Source organism: Alexandromys fortis, unplaced genomic scaffold (assembly GCF_014885135.2).
Source record: "Alexandromys fortis isolate MF-2015 unplaced genomic scaffold, M_Fortis_MF-2015_v1.1 scaffold_268, whole genome shotgun sequence".
Taxonomy (NCBI): domain Eukaryota; kingdom Metazoa; phylum Chordata; class Mammalia; order Rodentia; family Cricetidae; genus Alexandromys; species Alexandromys fortis.
In genome coordinates this window covers 957,716-973,750 of record NW_026068141.1, presented here as the reverse complement: position 1 = coordinate 973,750, position 16,035 = coordinate 957,716, and the positions used below count along the sequence as shown (strand labels likewise).

The following is a 16,035-nucleotide window of genomic DNA, read 5'->3' as shown; positions in this document are numbered from 1 at the left end:
CTCAAGGGGGATCCTTGTCCTTCTACCTTGCAAGTTAGGGGTGTGAGCTAAATCTCCTCATGAACATCTCTGTTTTGTTCTACACAACCAGAATGACAGAAACTGGAGCCAGCTTTTAGGCCATCACTAAACCAACAGCCACAAGTCCACTGTCATGGAGGGACTCCATGACACATAACTCTTACCTGTGTTGTGCATTTGCAGGTACACTAACAGCTGCACATCTGCACACACTAACACCTGCGCATCTGCAGGCACACTAACAGCCAGGCATCTGCAGGCACACTAACAGCTGCACATCTGCAGGCACACTTACAGCTGTACATCTGCAGGCACTAACACGTGCGCATCTGCAGACACACTAACAGCCAGGCATCTGCAGTCACACTAACAGCCAGGCATCTGCAGGCACACTAACAGCTGCACATCTGCAGGCGCTAACATACATACATGCATCTGCAGGCACACTAACGGCTACGCATCTGCAGGTGCACTAACAACCGCATATCTGCAGACACACTATCAGCCGCGTCTGCTGGCACACTAACAGCAGATGCCTCCAGCACTGTCCTTGTCTATGCAGCTCTTATCTGTGAGGTAAAGCTGGGGCCCAGGAGAAACACGCGACCAAGTTCATGACCACAGGGGCTTTGCCAGCCACCTGAATTCAGCCATGACCCACATCTCTAGCCTTGCCAGCCTCTTGCTGGACAAGGTGTACTGTTACTAAACTGGTCCACACAGGTCCAGAGGCAGAAGCTTGGCCCCAGACAGAATGGGTGACTGAATCTATTTACCTCACTGTAGCAAAGTACCATACGCTGAAAGGTTTACAAACAATGGGAATTTATTTCTTTCTGTTTGGAATTCCAAGATCAGGAAGGATGCCAGCACAGTCAAGTCCTGATGAGGACCCTCGCAGCTGTGGGCAGAAGGATGAAAGCAGGCTGGGGGCCTTTCCTAAGAGCCCAATCCTGTTCCTGCTCACCTCGTCAGAAACTCAACTAGGCTACTCCTGCCTGTTAGCAAGTGGACCACACCTGGACCTCACCATGAATGTGCTCTTACAGTCCAGGGTGTGAACTACTCCCATCCACACCAGCTTATGGAACTCCAGCACAGCCAGACGCACCGTGAAGTCCAGGGTGTGAACTACACCCATCCACACGAGCTTACGGAACTCCCAGCACAGCCAGACGCACCGTGAAGTCCAGGGTGTGAACTACTCCCATCCACACCAGCTTACAGAACTCCCAGCACAGCCAGACGCACCATGGTACCCAAAGTTCTCAGAAGATACCAGACTCTGAGGATGTTCAAGTTGACGATGGTAAAATGGTGTACTGTTGGGACGTAACTCATGTATGTCTTTCTGTGTACTTACAACCCTCTTTAGACCTGTAACCTTGAACACAATGAATGTGCTGTAGAAAACAGTTGTTACAGTGGGGGGGCGGGGGTCACGATCAGGAAAGAATCCACCCCTACTCAGTACAGACACACTCCTTTGGGGGAACACTTTTGTAGACATGTTGGTTGGACCCTCGGGGAAGTGAAGGGCTAGGTGTGCTTACCACATCACTCCAGGGTACAGTTGGGGAAACTGAGGTGCTGAACTGAGAAGTAACTTGCCCATGGTAGCCCTTTGCTAATGCGGAGTCTGGTCTCAGATCAGGACCTCCAGAGCCCACATAAATGGCTCAACATATTAAGAAATTTGCTGCTAACCTACATGGCCTGTCCTCTGGCCTTCACCCACGCACCACACCACACATGCCCCCATACAGTGAATGGATGAATGAATGAATGAATAAATGAGTGGACCGTGGTGACGCTCCAGCACTGCCAGAGCAGTGTGAGGTTCTGGTGAAGTCCCTCAGTAGCAGCATTCAGATTCTCCAGAGTTTTCAGCTTCATGAAGACATCAAAGAAACACCAGAAGTCCCTGTGGTCACCCATGACCCTATGCTTCATGGAATCTTGAAGTCAGTCATGGGGCCTAGCCTGTGGAAATGATTGAGCCTGACTGCAAAAGGAGCACCAGGGGAATCTAAGACTTATGGTTCCAATAATTCAGATAGCCTTGTTCCTGGCTAGAGAGGGAGAAAGTAAATCTGTCCTGACCACCAGATTCATTCTGGCAGCCACAGTCACCCAGCCATCGTGGCATGGTTCCTGTTTTACAGTTGAGCAAATAGAGTCACAGAAAATGTCCCCTACATGAAGCACAATTAATAAAAACTCACGGTCAAAAATTGGGGTTCAGAAAACAGCCAGTCACTGGCCCTTACCTCGACATCAGTCTTAAATGGTGATCCTGTCTCCTGGAATCTTAGGCCGAGACTGCGTCTGAGAGCTGTCTTGCCCCATCTTATATTCCTCTCTAGGGCTGGGCTCAAAGGCATGCATGGGATAAAGGTAAGCACTACCTGATTTCTATGGCAACTAGTGTGGCTACTGGGATAAAGGTGTGTGTTACCATAACCTGGTCTGTAAGGCTGAGCAGTGGGGCTGTTTTACTCTCGGATCTTCAGGCAGTCTTTATTTGTTAAAATACAGTTGAAATGGTACTACACCTGCCACTGGCCACGTGACCACAAGTAAAGCTTTGACTCCAGCAGGTGAAGAGTTGTGTGATAGTTGACAGAAGAAAAGCCACTGCTCTTGCTACTGCAAGCCTGCAAGTTTCTTGACTCCAAGCACTGATGTGTGAGCAGAAAACACAAGACCCCCTCCCTCCCCAGTGTCGGCCTGAGTCTGACCCCTGGCCCTGCAAACAATAGACACTACCCACACGGCGCAGGCTCCTGAGTGCTGTCCCCACTGCCCACATGGTGCAGGCTCCCGACTGATGTCCCCACTGCCACTCTTTCTCTGTTCTCACACTGTCAGATCTGAGGAGAAGGACAAAAGTCTCCTTAAGATAGAAGCCTTGCCAGGCAGTGATGGTGCACACCTTTAATCCCAGCATTCATGAGACAGAGGCAGGTGGATCTCTGTGAGTTCGAGGCCAACCTGGTCTATAGAGTGAGTTCCAGGACAGTTGGGGCTGTTACACAGAGAAACCCTGAGGCCTTGAGGCCTACAAAATGTTCAGTGGGTAGAGGGCTTGCCACTCAAGCCTGCTGACCTGAGAGATCTAGCCCCTGGACCCACACGGTAAAAGAGGAAACTGAGTCCTAGGGGTTGTCCTCTGACCTCCACACACATGCCACACACATGTGCACTTATACACACACTGTAAATAAGATCATTTCTTGGAAGGAACGAGGCCTTAAGTGCAGGAACAAAGGGTTTTAGGGCACCCAGAAAGTCTTCACCCACATTCCACGCTCTTGATAAAATGTGTTCTGTGAGTTCACCACGAATGCTTTCCTTGAAAACAATCGCTAAGAGTCTTGATCCTCGCCAGACCTGGAAAACTCACTTCCATGGAAAGTCACACCTCAAAACTCTGCTTAAAATGAGCCCTCAGTGCATGGAGAACAAGAAATGAAATGGTCTGGGCTTTTGGTTTTGGTTGTTATAATTTTAAAAATGTAGTAAATATATGTGTGTGCACATGTATACAAATACCTGTGTGTGTACACACACACACGCACACACCTATAAACTGCCTCAAAAGCTACACGATCTCGCTGGCTTTCTATCAATGTGGTAAAACATAACCAAAAGCAACCGGGGAAGAAAGGGTTTCTGTGGTTTATGATTCGGTATCACAGTCTATCACTGAGGGAAGTCAGGACAAGAACTCAAGAAAGAACCTGGGGACAGGAACTGAAGGAGAGGCCATGGACGGCTGCTGCTTACTGGCTTGCTCTCCTTGACTTGCTCAGCCTGCTTTCTTATATAACCCAGGACCTTTCCCCACCCCAAGCCCAGGGATTGCACTGCCCACAATGGGCTGGGCTCTCCCCCATCTGTCATTAATCAAGAAAATGCTCACAGGCCAATCTGGAAGAGACATGTCATTTGACTTTCCTCTTCCCACATAACTCTAGCTTGTGTCAAATTGACAAAACAAACAAACAAACAAAAACCAGCACACTATTTAATACTAAACAAAAAAAGCCCAGTTCAAAGGCATATAGTGACAAGGGATGTACACCCTTTGCCGTTGATGGGTTTCTGTGTCTTTTTAGGAAGTTCACGTACATTCAAGATCTCTTAAGGGTGTGTGTGTGTGTGTGCGTGACTATGTCTCTGCACATGTGCGTCTGTGTGTGTGTGTGTGTGTGTGTGCATGCATGTGTGTACCAGTTCTTCTCTTTGGTACACACCAACCTGCACTGTGTTTTTTTAATCCAACACTGTCTTTTGATACATACATGACTGTATCATGATACACACATGGAAGTGGGTCTTACCTTTTTAGTGATGCGGTAGGACCCATAACACATGTGTTGTAATTACATGTCATACTGTCATTTCCTTTACTGGTCCTTTACTGTGCAGCTTTGCCTGTCCTGGAGTTCACTCTGTAGACCAGGCTGGCCCTGAACTCACAGAGGTCCGCCTGCCTCTGTCTCCCAAGTGCTGGGATTGAAGCTGTGCACTACCACCGCCGAGCTCGTCACTGGTCCTTGATCGACACCCGTGTGAAAGGGCCAGGCTGGCGCCATTTCCATCGCGGCTGCAGGACGAGTCGTCAGGAAGCAGCTGCTGGCTGGCTGGTGGCTGGAAACACAGCGTCACATCACTACAGATCTAATTTTCACTTCAGACTCTGTTGTGTGTGGAAAGCTGTCGGCATTTCTTGCTCTGTCGTCTGGCCGCTTCCACCTCAGCTCCTTTGCCACCATCTTCCCTCTTGATTTCCAACACCTCTCTGATGAAAAGATCCGGCCTTTGCCGGGTCTGCAAGATCCCTCTTCTTTCCAAGTCAGAGTACTCTGGCTGTCTCGGTCCATTCTTGACAGTATCCCTTCTGTACTGCCAACGCCACCACATTGCTCCCAGGGAAGACAGAAAGTGACTTCTGCCACCGTGATTCAAGCTGACTCCCGTCCGTTTCTGAACCCCTTCACGTTTGGGGCTTACTCCAGTCTGTGAGCCACACAGCTACCACCACATGAAGTCACAAGACTGTGGCCTCCATAGGTGTCAATGACATGTAGGGAAGAAGCTAAGAGCCGCCGCCTCCTGGAAGCCATGAGCAGCCTTGCTGGACACCCATAACCCCTACACCACCCCATACTTTCTGCCATTCCACCAACCCTGCTGGTCATCCCCCCAGTGCTAGGTCCAAAGGCTTCCTCAGCTCCCAGTGCCCTTCTCTGCCACAGGTCTGGGGAACTTGCAAAGCCAAGTTAAGGGTCACCAGCTCTGCAAGACTGTCCCCACTTTCTGGGGCAGATCCTCCCACCCTGAAGCTCCTGAGCCCCTGTCAGCCCTGTCAATCACTTGGCGGCAGCGTTGGGGGGGGTTCTCTTTGTTTTCCACTCCCAGGGCAGGTCTGCACCCCTTTGAGACCCCAGCAAGAGGAGACCTAGGAACTGTATGGAGAAAGAGGGAAGGAAGGAGAAAGGGAGGGAGGGAGGGAGAGGTTGGCAGCCACAGAACTCAGTGGACACAGGGGCAAAGGTCAAGGCCCAGAAGCCCCTGTAAGACTCAAAGTTGCCCAATTGCTCACAAGGCAACCCTTTCCTGTAAACATCATTAACATTTGCAAAATGCAAAGTTTAAGAAATGTAGCAGAGGGTCCTTCCCAGGTAGCCTGGTCTGCCCTGCTAGGCTGCATGGAGCTTTCCCACGCATTCTCCTAGACCCCGTGGCATTCTAGGGAAGGCTAGCGGGTACAAAGGGCATTTGGGCCTCCCAGAGTCAGGGGAGACATGGGATGCAGGCACCAAAACACTCATTCTCCCTGCCCTAGACCTCAGACCTCACCCTCCAAGGGACACAGCACCCGTGCTCTCCTGCTGGCTCCAACCCCCACCTCCCCCCACCCCCACAGCAGGGCCAGACCCTGAGGCCTCAGGAAATGCGGGTCTCCTCCCACCTGACTCCCCACACACCCACCAGCAGAAATACACACTGTCCCAATAAATAGATCTATGCCAGTTTTCAGCCCTGCCTCGCATCTTCGGGAAGGCTGGGCTGCGTGGCGTCCAGCAGCAGTCCATTAGTCCACAGGCTGAAGCATATCATATTGAATTCTACGGCCCGCAGAGCCCACGAGGCTCCACAGTGCTCTGACATCTGCACTGATTTATTGAAATACAATCACACAGCTTATTTCCCGTAATGGACACATGGCCCCTCCTCTCTCACGAACACTCTTCCAAACCTCTGCAAGGGAAACGGAAGTTCAAGGAACTCGCACCTGGTCCCCACTGAATCTCCAAAGGAAGAGAGTGACAGGAAGATTGAAGGGGCATCCTTGTCTGCCTGTCCCTGTCCTTGGGTCCCCTTGGTCTCTACCCCCACTGCACTGCTGCTGCTGCAATGGAACCCATAGCTGGGCTAGCCAAAGATCTGGCCGCTGAAGCCCATGCTATGTTAAACTATCTCTGCTAAGTCTCCTGGAAGCCACAGGTCTGGGCTTGTGTCTTCAGCTCACAATGCAGATCTATGGCATTTCCTCACACTGAAACGGGACACACACCCACACTGATACCTCTATCCACAGATACCCACTTGCATGCAGAAGTGTAGGCTACACGAACCCACTCTGCGACAGTACACACCCATCAATTAGTACTGTTATCCCTCCACGTTCAGATACCGAAGTCCAAGAATTCTCAAGTCACATAAGTAATGTGGGGTAGTACACGTGTAGACTGTGCCAACCACCTCCTGCATGCTTTTAACCCCCTTCTACATTGTTTACAGAGCCTAGTCACATACTGTCTGGGAATAAAAACAATAAACAAATATATGTGGTCAATACAGTTGCATTCCACCCAAACATGTTCAATATTTGATAGCTGAATCTCTAAATGCAGAGTCAGAAAATTTGGAGTACCAATTTGATATCCAATACTCCTGTACCTATGTTCTGTGTGTAGGTGCTCAATCTCAATCTCTCTCTCTCTCTCTCTCTCTCTCTCTCTCTCTCTCTCTCTCTCTCTCTCTCCATATTATATACATGCTTCTTTAAGTACTTTGGATTTTCAAGCAATAGGCCAATTTTTGTCATTTATTTCTAATTTTGTTGTCCTATCTATTAAGGGATATAGCCTTGGTGTTGGAGAAACATTAGAGCACTTTAGAGGGTTCGCTCCTGTTCCAGAGGGTCAGCGTTCCATTCCTAGCACCCACATTGGGCAACTCACAACTGCTGGTAACTCCAGCTTCAAGGCATCTGGCCCCCTCTTCTGGCTTGCAAGGGTACCTTGTACACATACACATGAAAAAAATAAAAATACATCTTAAACAAATATGACTCTTCCTTTATTGACTCCTCATGAGCCAAGCATCACTTTAGGTGTTAAATATCTAAAGCTGAAAAGGCTTAGAAATTAAAGAAGCTGAGTTGACAACCTGACATAACAATGCTACAGTAACTTCCAGACACTATGTGTGCTGTGGGACAATGACTTTGTACACTATAAAGATTTGTCACATGTATTGGTTTAATAAAATGCTGATTGGCCAGTAGCCAGGCAGGAAGTATAGGTGGGGCTACTAGAACAGAAGAATTCTGGGAAGAAAGATTCAGTTTGTAGTCGTCACCCAGAGGCAGAGGAAGCAAGATGAGAATGCCTCACTGATAAAAGGTACCAAGCCACGTGGCTAACACAGACAAAAATTATGGGTTACTTTAAGGTGTAAGAGTTAATAAGAAGCCTGAGCAAATGGTCCAACTAGTTTATAATTAACATAGATCTCTGTGTATTTCTTTGGGATTGACCGGCTGAGGGACTGGGAGGGACAGAAACCTCAGTCAACATATGTGTGGGTCAATATTTAACATCTGTGTTTCTCTTCTTAGGTTGGTTTCCTTTTTGTTTCTATTACTCAAACCTGGATAGACAAAAACAAGAGCAACTTAATTGCTATTTTCATTTGCTTTTCTTGAATTATTAGTGTGGGTGAGCAGTTTGTTTACTTTGAGACAAGATGTCCTATAGCCCAGGCTATCTTCCAACTCTCTATGTAGCTGGGGATGACCCTGAACTCCTGCCAAGCACCAGAATTACAGGTGTTACCTCTCTAGGTTTAGACTTTTTTTTTTCTTTCAAGAAAGGGTTTCTCTGTGTAGCCCTGGCTGTCCTGGAATTCACTCTGCAGACCAGGCTGGCCGTGAACTCACAGAGATTCTCCTGCCTCTGCTTCCCAGTGCATGCTGAGATTAAAGACGTGCACCACCACTGCCCGGCTAGGTTTACACTCTTTGTTGATTACTTGTCTTTCTTTTTCCACTTGTCATTTCATTCTTTTGCCAGCTTTTCTGCTGGGATAACTGATGGTCTAATTCTTCAGCTCTTTAGGTAGAGATGGATCCCTCTGCACATACATTTTCGCCATCAACAAAGGTGGAAGACCGCTCACGGTGGCTGATATTTCTAAGCAGGGCAGGGCGATCTATTGATGAAATGCCATCCAAGGCCCACGAAGAGGCTTCCATGCTACCTGATGATGCTGTCACTCAAATGAAGTGCATACAAAGCAAAACTCACCACGACTCTGTGAAGGCAAAGCCAGGAGGGAGACAGACTCCCTGAGACCTGTCATCTTTCGTGTGTGTGTGTGCACATGAATATGTGTTTGTGAGTGTGTGAAAATTCAGATTCATGAAACTGTAGACAGAGGAGCCAACTCACAATTTCTAGCACGTGCCTCTGTAAAGATGTGTAGTCCTGGTCTTGGCCAGTTAAGACCATTTCCCAACATTGCTCAGAGGAACAACAAATTCCAGAGCCAGGGGAGGGATGGTACAAGGAAAGGAATCTGGATGTCACATTAGGTCAGACAGTAAGGACAAGTTCAGAAACTGGGGTATGTCAGTAGGCTAGGGCACCAGCTTGAAGGGGCTCCTAGGGGCCACGCCCAGAACTTCTGGGTGACTTTGTCACAAAGAAACTGAGGGATGAATTCTATGCCCTTAATAGGAATGCCTCAGTTCCACACGGGGAGTAGGTAGGCCTCTGCCGCTGCCATGAAGACACATCAGATAAGCACACACTTCTGCTTCTCTCGTGCTATTGATGCTGTTTAGCAAGGAGCAAGGGGAGGAGTTGATTGCATTTCTCCTGAATGCCAGTTACAAAAGACCAGAAAAGCCTATGGAAAGTTCCAGATTAGAAGATGCTAAAGAGACATGACAATTGAATGCAATCCCGGACCCTAGACTGAGGCACTAGGGGAACAGCCGTACGAAAGGACATAACTGGGTTAGCTGAGGAAAGTAGAAAGTGGCCTGAGAGCTGGTGACAGCGGCAGGAACAGACGATGAAGCTACTGAACTAGGAGGCGCCAAGACTGCCTGAAACGGGGGCCGGGGGTGGAGCCACGAGAGAGAGAGAGAGAGAGAGAGAGAGAGAGAGAGAGAGAGAGAGAGAGAGAGACTACACGATAAGCAAATAGGTTAAAGGCTCATGCATCTGGAATGAAAGCACATGGGTGTTCTTTGTACTGTTGATTTACACAACTTAGTTGAAATTATTACCAAAGCAAAAGTTTACAAAAAAAAAAAAAAAACAAAATCGGAATTCAAGGCTTGAATTTTTTTTTATTCATTTTTATTGAGCTCTATATTTTTCCTGCCTCTCCCCTCCCCTTCAACCCTCTCCCAAGGTCCCCATGCTCCTAATTTACTCAGGAGAGCTTGTCTTTTTCTACTTCCCATGTAGATTAGATCTATGTATGTCTCTCTTAGAATTTTTATTGCTGTCTAGGTTCTCTGGGATTGTGATTTGTAGGCTGGTTTTCTCTGCTTTATGTTTATAAACTACTTATGAGTGAGTACATGTGATAATTGTCTTTCTCTGTCTGGGTTACCTCACTCAAAATGATGTTTTCCAGCTCCATCCATTTGCAAGGCTTGAAATTTTAAACTATATGCAAGTATAATCATTAAGAAAAATAAAGTGAATGACAGTATTTGTAAAGAATGATGTCCACAGTCTACTGCCAAGCAGCAAAAGCAAACCTCTTAGTTGGATACCGAGAGCTGATCTTACAAACATCGCTTACTCTGGAGGACATGAGGCAGGGGGACCGTGAATGTAGTGCTAGACTGGGCAACACTGCAATTGTTGTTGTTATTGTTTGGTTGTTGTTTTTGCCCTATTGTTTCATTTCGTTTTGCTTTGTTTGAGACAGGATATGGTCATGTTAACCCTGGCTGACCTAGGATATGCTATGTACACAATGGAGACCACCAGGCTGGCCTCAAACGTGCAGGGATCCTTTTGTCTCTATCTCCCAAGCGCTGGGATTACAGCCATGCCCAAACATGTTCTTCAAAATAAACAAACAACAAAATGGGGAGTGCGGGGCTGAGGGGCAGTAGAGTGTGGTTAAGAGCAGAGACTACTCTTGCAGAACCTGTATCAGACAGATTATAATAGCCTGTAACTCCAGCCCCAAAGGACCTGGTGCCATTTTCTAAACTCCAAGAGCATCTTTGTTCACAAGCACAAAACATATATAGACACACAGATACAAACACACACATATATACATACATACATATATACACATAGACACACAATACACAGACACAATACAGAAACACATAGACACAGACACACACATACACATATGCACAAAACAGACACACATACACATATAAACATGCACATATACAATATACATACATATAAACACACACATAAAAACACACACAAACACACATATACAGTACACATAATTTGGGAGCTGGAGAGATGGCTCAGAGGTTAAGAGCACTGGCTGCTCTTCCAGAGGTCCTGAGTTCAATTACCAGCAACCACATGGTAGCTCACAACCATCTGTACTGAGATCTGGCGCCCTCCTCTGGCATGTGGGCATACATCGACAGAATGTTGTATACATAATAAATAAATAAATTAAAAAAAAACAATACACATAATTTAAAATTTAACACAAAAGTCAAACAATCGATTGAGATCCGGAGAGATGGCTCAGAAGTTAAGAGCACTGTCTGATCCTTTAGAGGACCTGGGTTTGATTCCCAGTACCTACATGGTAACACACAACCATATATAACTCCAGTTCTAGGGGAACTGCACCGTCCTCTGACTTCCGTAGGAACCAGACACATATGTAGTCCACATATATACATGCAAGCACTCACCAACACTCATATTTTATTTTTAAAAATAAAAACATCTTTCAAAAATTGCTTAGTATGTAGTGTGATTCTATTTTTGTCTTTACAGTACTAGTCTGTGCCAAATGTAGCAAGCACACTGTAATCGCAGCACTTGGGAGGCAGGGCAGAGGAGTGTCAGGCTTGAGGTCTGCCTTGGCTGCATACAGAGTGACACTTTTCCTCGGATAATAAAATAGGAATTAGGCTGTATGGCAAGAGCAAAGTCTACTTGATAGCTGTAAACAATGGCCGTGTCTATACTCAGAGGAGCTTCTAGGCAGTGGACCCCTTTCAACATCACCTCTTCCCTGTCTAGTCATGATTATTTGATTTTTAAATTTTTTAAAAAATTATTTATTTATTAGTTTATTATGTATTCAGTGTTCTGCTTGCATGTATCCCTGAAGGCCAGAAGAGGGCACCAGATCAGATGGTTGTGAGCCACCATGTGGTTGCTGGGAATTGAACTCAGGACCTCTGGAAGGACAACAGCCAGTGCTCTTAACCTCTGAGCCATCTCTCCAGCCCAAAAATTTTATTTATTTTGGGTCTTTCAAGACAGTGTGTCTCTGTGTAGCCCTCACTGTCCTGGAACTCGCTCTGTAGACCAGGCTGTCTTTGAATTCACAGGGCTCCTCCTGCGTCTGCCTCCTGGGAGCTGGGACTAAAGGCGTGTACCACCACTGTCCGGCTTTTTGTTTTTAATTATGTGTAGAAGTATCTGCATCTGCATTGTGGGTATGTGCACATGAGTGCAGTGCCCACGGAGGCCAAAAGAGAACCCAGAGTCCATGTGCTCTGAGCCATGCAGTGTGGGCGCTGGAAAGGGACCCCAAGACCTCTACAAGTTCATACGCTTTTAACCACTGCGCCCAACTGATGGGATTAAAATTGTGTGCCACCACTGCCTGGCTTGTTTTTGCTTTTAAAACTTGCTTTAGGAAAATATATGAGACTTCAACATCTTGGGTTTTGAGTCTTCTGGATTCATAACTTGTTTGGCCTTGGATTTCTTTAGGTAATGAAATGGTGGTAGCACTGTGATCTTTGTCCAACAGATTGGGATAAACGGGGTCTGCCGGAGACCCTGGAAATAGACTGATTTTGCATCGATTTGTAAATTTTCTTCCTTGTAATTTCCGGTTGTCTGCATGCACAGCTCTTTGAATTCTCCTTTGAATTGGCTGTGACAACTGACTGGTTTCCTCATTAATTAGTTAATTTAAAAAATGCTAAACATATGTTAAGTCTTGATTGTCAAAAATATGCTTTCACACGATTGTTACTTTCTGTCACTAAAGGTAAAAGTAATAAACATTTTGTAAGGAATATTTCTGAGACTGGATCCTTCTCCCTCCAGCATGGTGCTCCTGTAACCCTTCACAGAACGACTAGGTGTGGATGGACACCCCCAGAGTAACTCTGCAGGAACCCCACCCTAGCCCTCAGAGCCTCAGTGCCAAGTCTGGCACAGAGGACAAACCATCACCCTCAGAGAAGCAGGTGGCTTCTGACTGGGCCTTCCAAAGGACTCTTTTGTCTTCTGAATTTTCAGACATTCAGAAACAAATGTCAATCAGAAGTCATGAAGGCAGCAGTCAATGCTACACTGATGGAGGTGGGTCTTGTATCTTATCTGTTGCTTTCATTGGTTAATAATAAAGAAACTGCCTCGGCCCTCATAGGACAGAAAATTAGGTAGGTGGAGTAAACAGAAGAGAATGCTGGGAAAAAGAAGCTTAGTCAGGAGTCACCATGATTCTCCAGCTCCAGACAGACGCAGGTTAAGATCCTCCCTGGTAAGCCAGCTCGTGGGCTACACAGAATATTAGAAATGGGTTGGAACAATATGTAAGAGCTAGCCAATAAGAGGCTACAGATAATGGGCCAGGCAGTGTTTGAAAGAATACAGTTTCCATGTAATTATTTCGGGCATAAGCTAGCCATGCGGGTGGCCAGGTGCCGGGGACGCAGCCCGCAGCTCCTATCACTACACTACACAGAATGTGGAACACATGACCATCTTCCTGTGAATTCATTGAACGGTACAGCTGTAGACACACACAAGCTATCTGTTCTGGCCAGGAGTCTGGTAATGACTCAGTCCAGAGAGCATGCAACCCTCACTGAGCTGTCTGGATTTGAGGTGTGCAATATGCCACCAACGCCCACTTTCCCTCCTGACAGCCACTGGTGGCCACTGGGAAAGTGGCTTCTAGCTTGTATATTTATTTTGTATTCAGACACCTGCCTAAGCAACACCATTTTTATGATGGGAAATTCTAAGAAAATCCCATTTTGCCTTGTTTTCTTGCCTGCCTCCCATAGTAAGTACAGTGAACTTCTTTCCTAATCTTTTGCATCAGCATGGCAGCTCCCCCTCCTCCCGTACTTCTTACTTCCTATCCTATTAAGAAGGTGGCCCACCCACCACAGTACTGCCACATGACTTTGAGTCTTTTTTCAGTACTTGGAAATAGCCCAGGACGTCATGCATGCAAGGCAGGCACTCTACCCCTGAGCCCCAGGCTATTTTTTAATTGGGTTTTCATCATAAATGCAAAGACATGTTAAGAGAGAAAAATAACTTAAAAATATAGGTAAGCCAAGAGAGAAGTGCCACACTTGGTATTAAGGCCAACATTATTTCAGCTCCTTAGCATATACCCCTTTAATGATCCTAAGTACGATTTTAAGGTTTTATTAGGAAATTATTCTTTAAAAAATTTATTTTTAGCCAGGCGTGTCCATGGTGGCACATACCTTTAATTCCAGCACTTATCAGGCAGGTGGGTCTCTGTAAGTTCTAGGCCAGCCTGGTCTACAAAGCAGATACCAGGACTGTAGACAGAGAAACCCTGTCTTGAAAAGTTAAATCAAAAAAGAAAACAAAAAATTTTAAGTGTGCGTGTATACATGTGCATGCAGGTGACTACAGAATCTAGAAGAGGGTATTGGATCTTCTGGAGCTGGAGTTATGGGTGTTTATGAGCTGCCCGAGGTGGGTGCTGGGAACCAAATTCAGGTCCTCTAAGAGAGCAGAACATGCACGTAACCACGGAGCCGTCTCTCCAGCCGTGGAAAATGTTACTAATACTCCTATACATTAACAACAAACACAGTGTCTCAGCAACTGTACACCCTCCCAGAAGACTTCTCCAGACACTGCCGCCACCGCCAGTCACAGTGAGGAAACTAAGAATAGAAGGACTGTCCCATAATGCTAAGGCCATGCCGCCTGCTGATCAATAGCCATCAAGACTTGGCAAAACCCACTCTCATATGTCCAAACTCAAGCTCTTACCTAACCCATCTCCCAATCCAGATGTTTTTGTGAACATGATTTAAAAGCTAAACTGGAATCCTCCTGGACGTATAATTTTGTTATCAGCGTTTACACTTAATGCATTATTTACATCTTTCGATGTCATTTATTATTCTTCCACAAATTTAATGGCTGCATAGTGTTTCATTATATGGGTATGTTTTATTTATTTTTAAATGGCTTCATACCAAAACAAGAAATAAAACTGGCTGTAAAATATCCAAACAACACAAAGGAATATAAAGTAGAACATTCAAATTCCCTTCCCCTTCCCAGAGCAAACTGCCACTAACAGTGGGATGTGTTTGCCTGCGGTGGGATTTATTGGTTTTCTTTAGAATGCAGGCACACTGATTGACTGCTTGCTTTTCGCTCAGAATGGATCATGAACATCATTCTAAATCTGTACATCTCCATTAAAGCCCAAGAATCAAGAATTCACATTTAAAAGAAATCAAGTTTAGCACTTGGCTTGAATAAATGGTAGCAGAGTTGGAATGTTTGGGGGAGGGGTGTTGGAAAACGAGAGGAACAAGTTTTAATGGCACCAAGGTCAAAAATTCTATTTTGGACATATCAAGTCTGATGCCTGGGAAATCCTCACAGCCTTAGAGAAAGTGAAGTCTGGGGTGCCATGAATTAGATATAAAAATGAAGTCATCTACATGGAGTGGACGGTGTGACAAGGACCCCTGCTGCTCTAGAAAGGGATGTGTTCGTCTGCACATTCCAGTCCCCTCTTCTCTGCTGTCGAGTGTCATCTGCCACGGCTCCTGACCATGTTCTGCGAGTGTCTGCACACAAACACAGGACTTCTACAACAATGGCACTGTGATTCAGTCTTTTCATTGAGGAAATATCTAGAAACCTCTGAAATGAGTGAAGGGCAGAGGGAAGAGGACAGGCTTACTTCCCCTCAGCTGCGTTTCAGTCCAGTGGCTGACGTCCTCAATCCAGACTTCAAGGGCCGTTTCTCCAGAGAATGAAGTTCAGTCCCTTGCCAGGAGACTGGGTGCAGTACTTCCGTGGCTATACAGGGGCAGGAACTCTTTCCTGCTTCCGGCTCACTGTCCTGGCTCTGTCTGACGGCACATGTATGCATGTTTGGGCTTGGGGGCTTCCATCTAAGTCTCTGTGAAGGGTATGGGGCAAAGCCTTTTGCATTAGCATTCAGGAGACAAATGAACCGACTCTCATTGCCTTGAACCTCCTCCCCCATCAATCTTTCCAGCACAATGACGTTTGGGGAGGAACTAATCACACGTGGTCGAGAGTCCTCACTCAATTTCAAGATTCATTTCTTTAAAAAAATAAAAAATCCTAGTGGTGCATGTTTATTTGGTTTTTATATCATTTTTCATTGTAGCCTGGAAAGGCATTTTCTTCATATTTCAGTATAGCCAACTTTACGTAATTTCCAAGTCATAATCCAACAAAAACAGGTTTG

At 46.2% G+C, this 16,035-nt stretch overlaps 1 protein-coding gene across 1 annotated transcript in view; it reads right to left on the bottom strand.

The window, feature by feature from the left end:
• Positions 1–16,035, bottom strand: part of Dab2ip (DAB2 interacting protein) — a 200,711-nt gene that overhangs the window by 11,372 nt on the left and 173,304 nt on the right. The gene's annotated exons all lie outside the window — the stretch shown is intronic.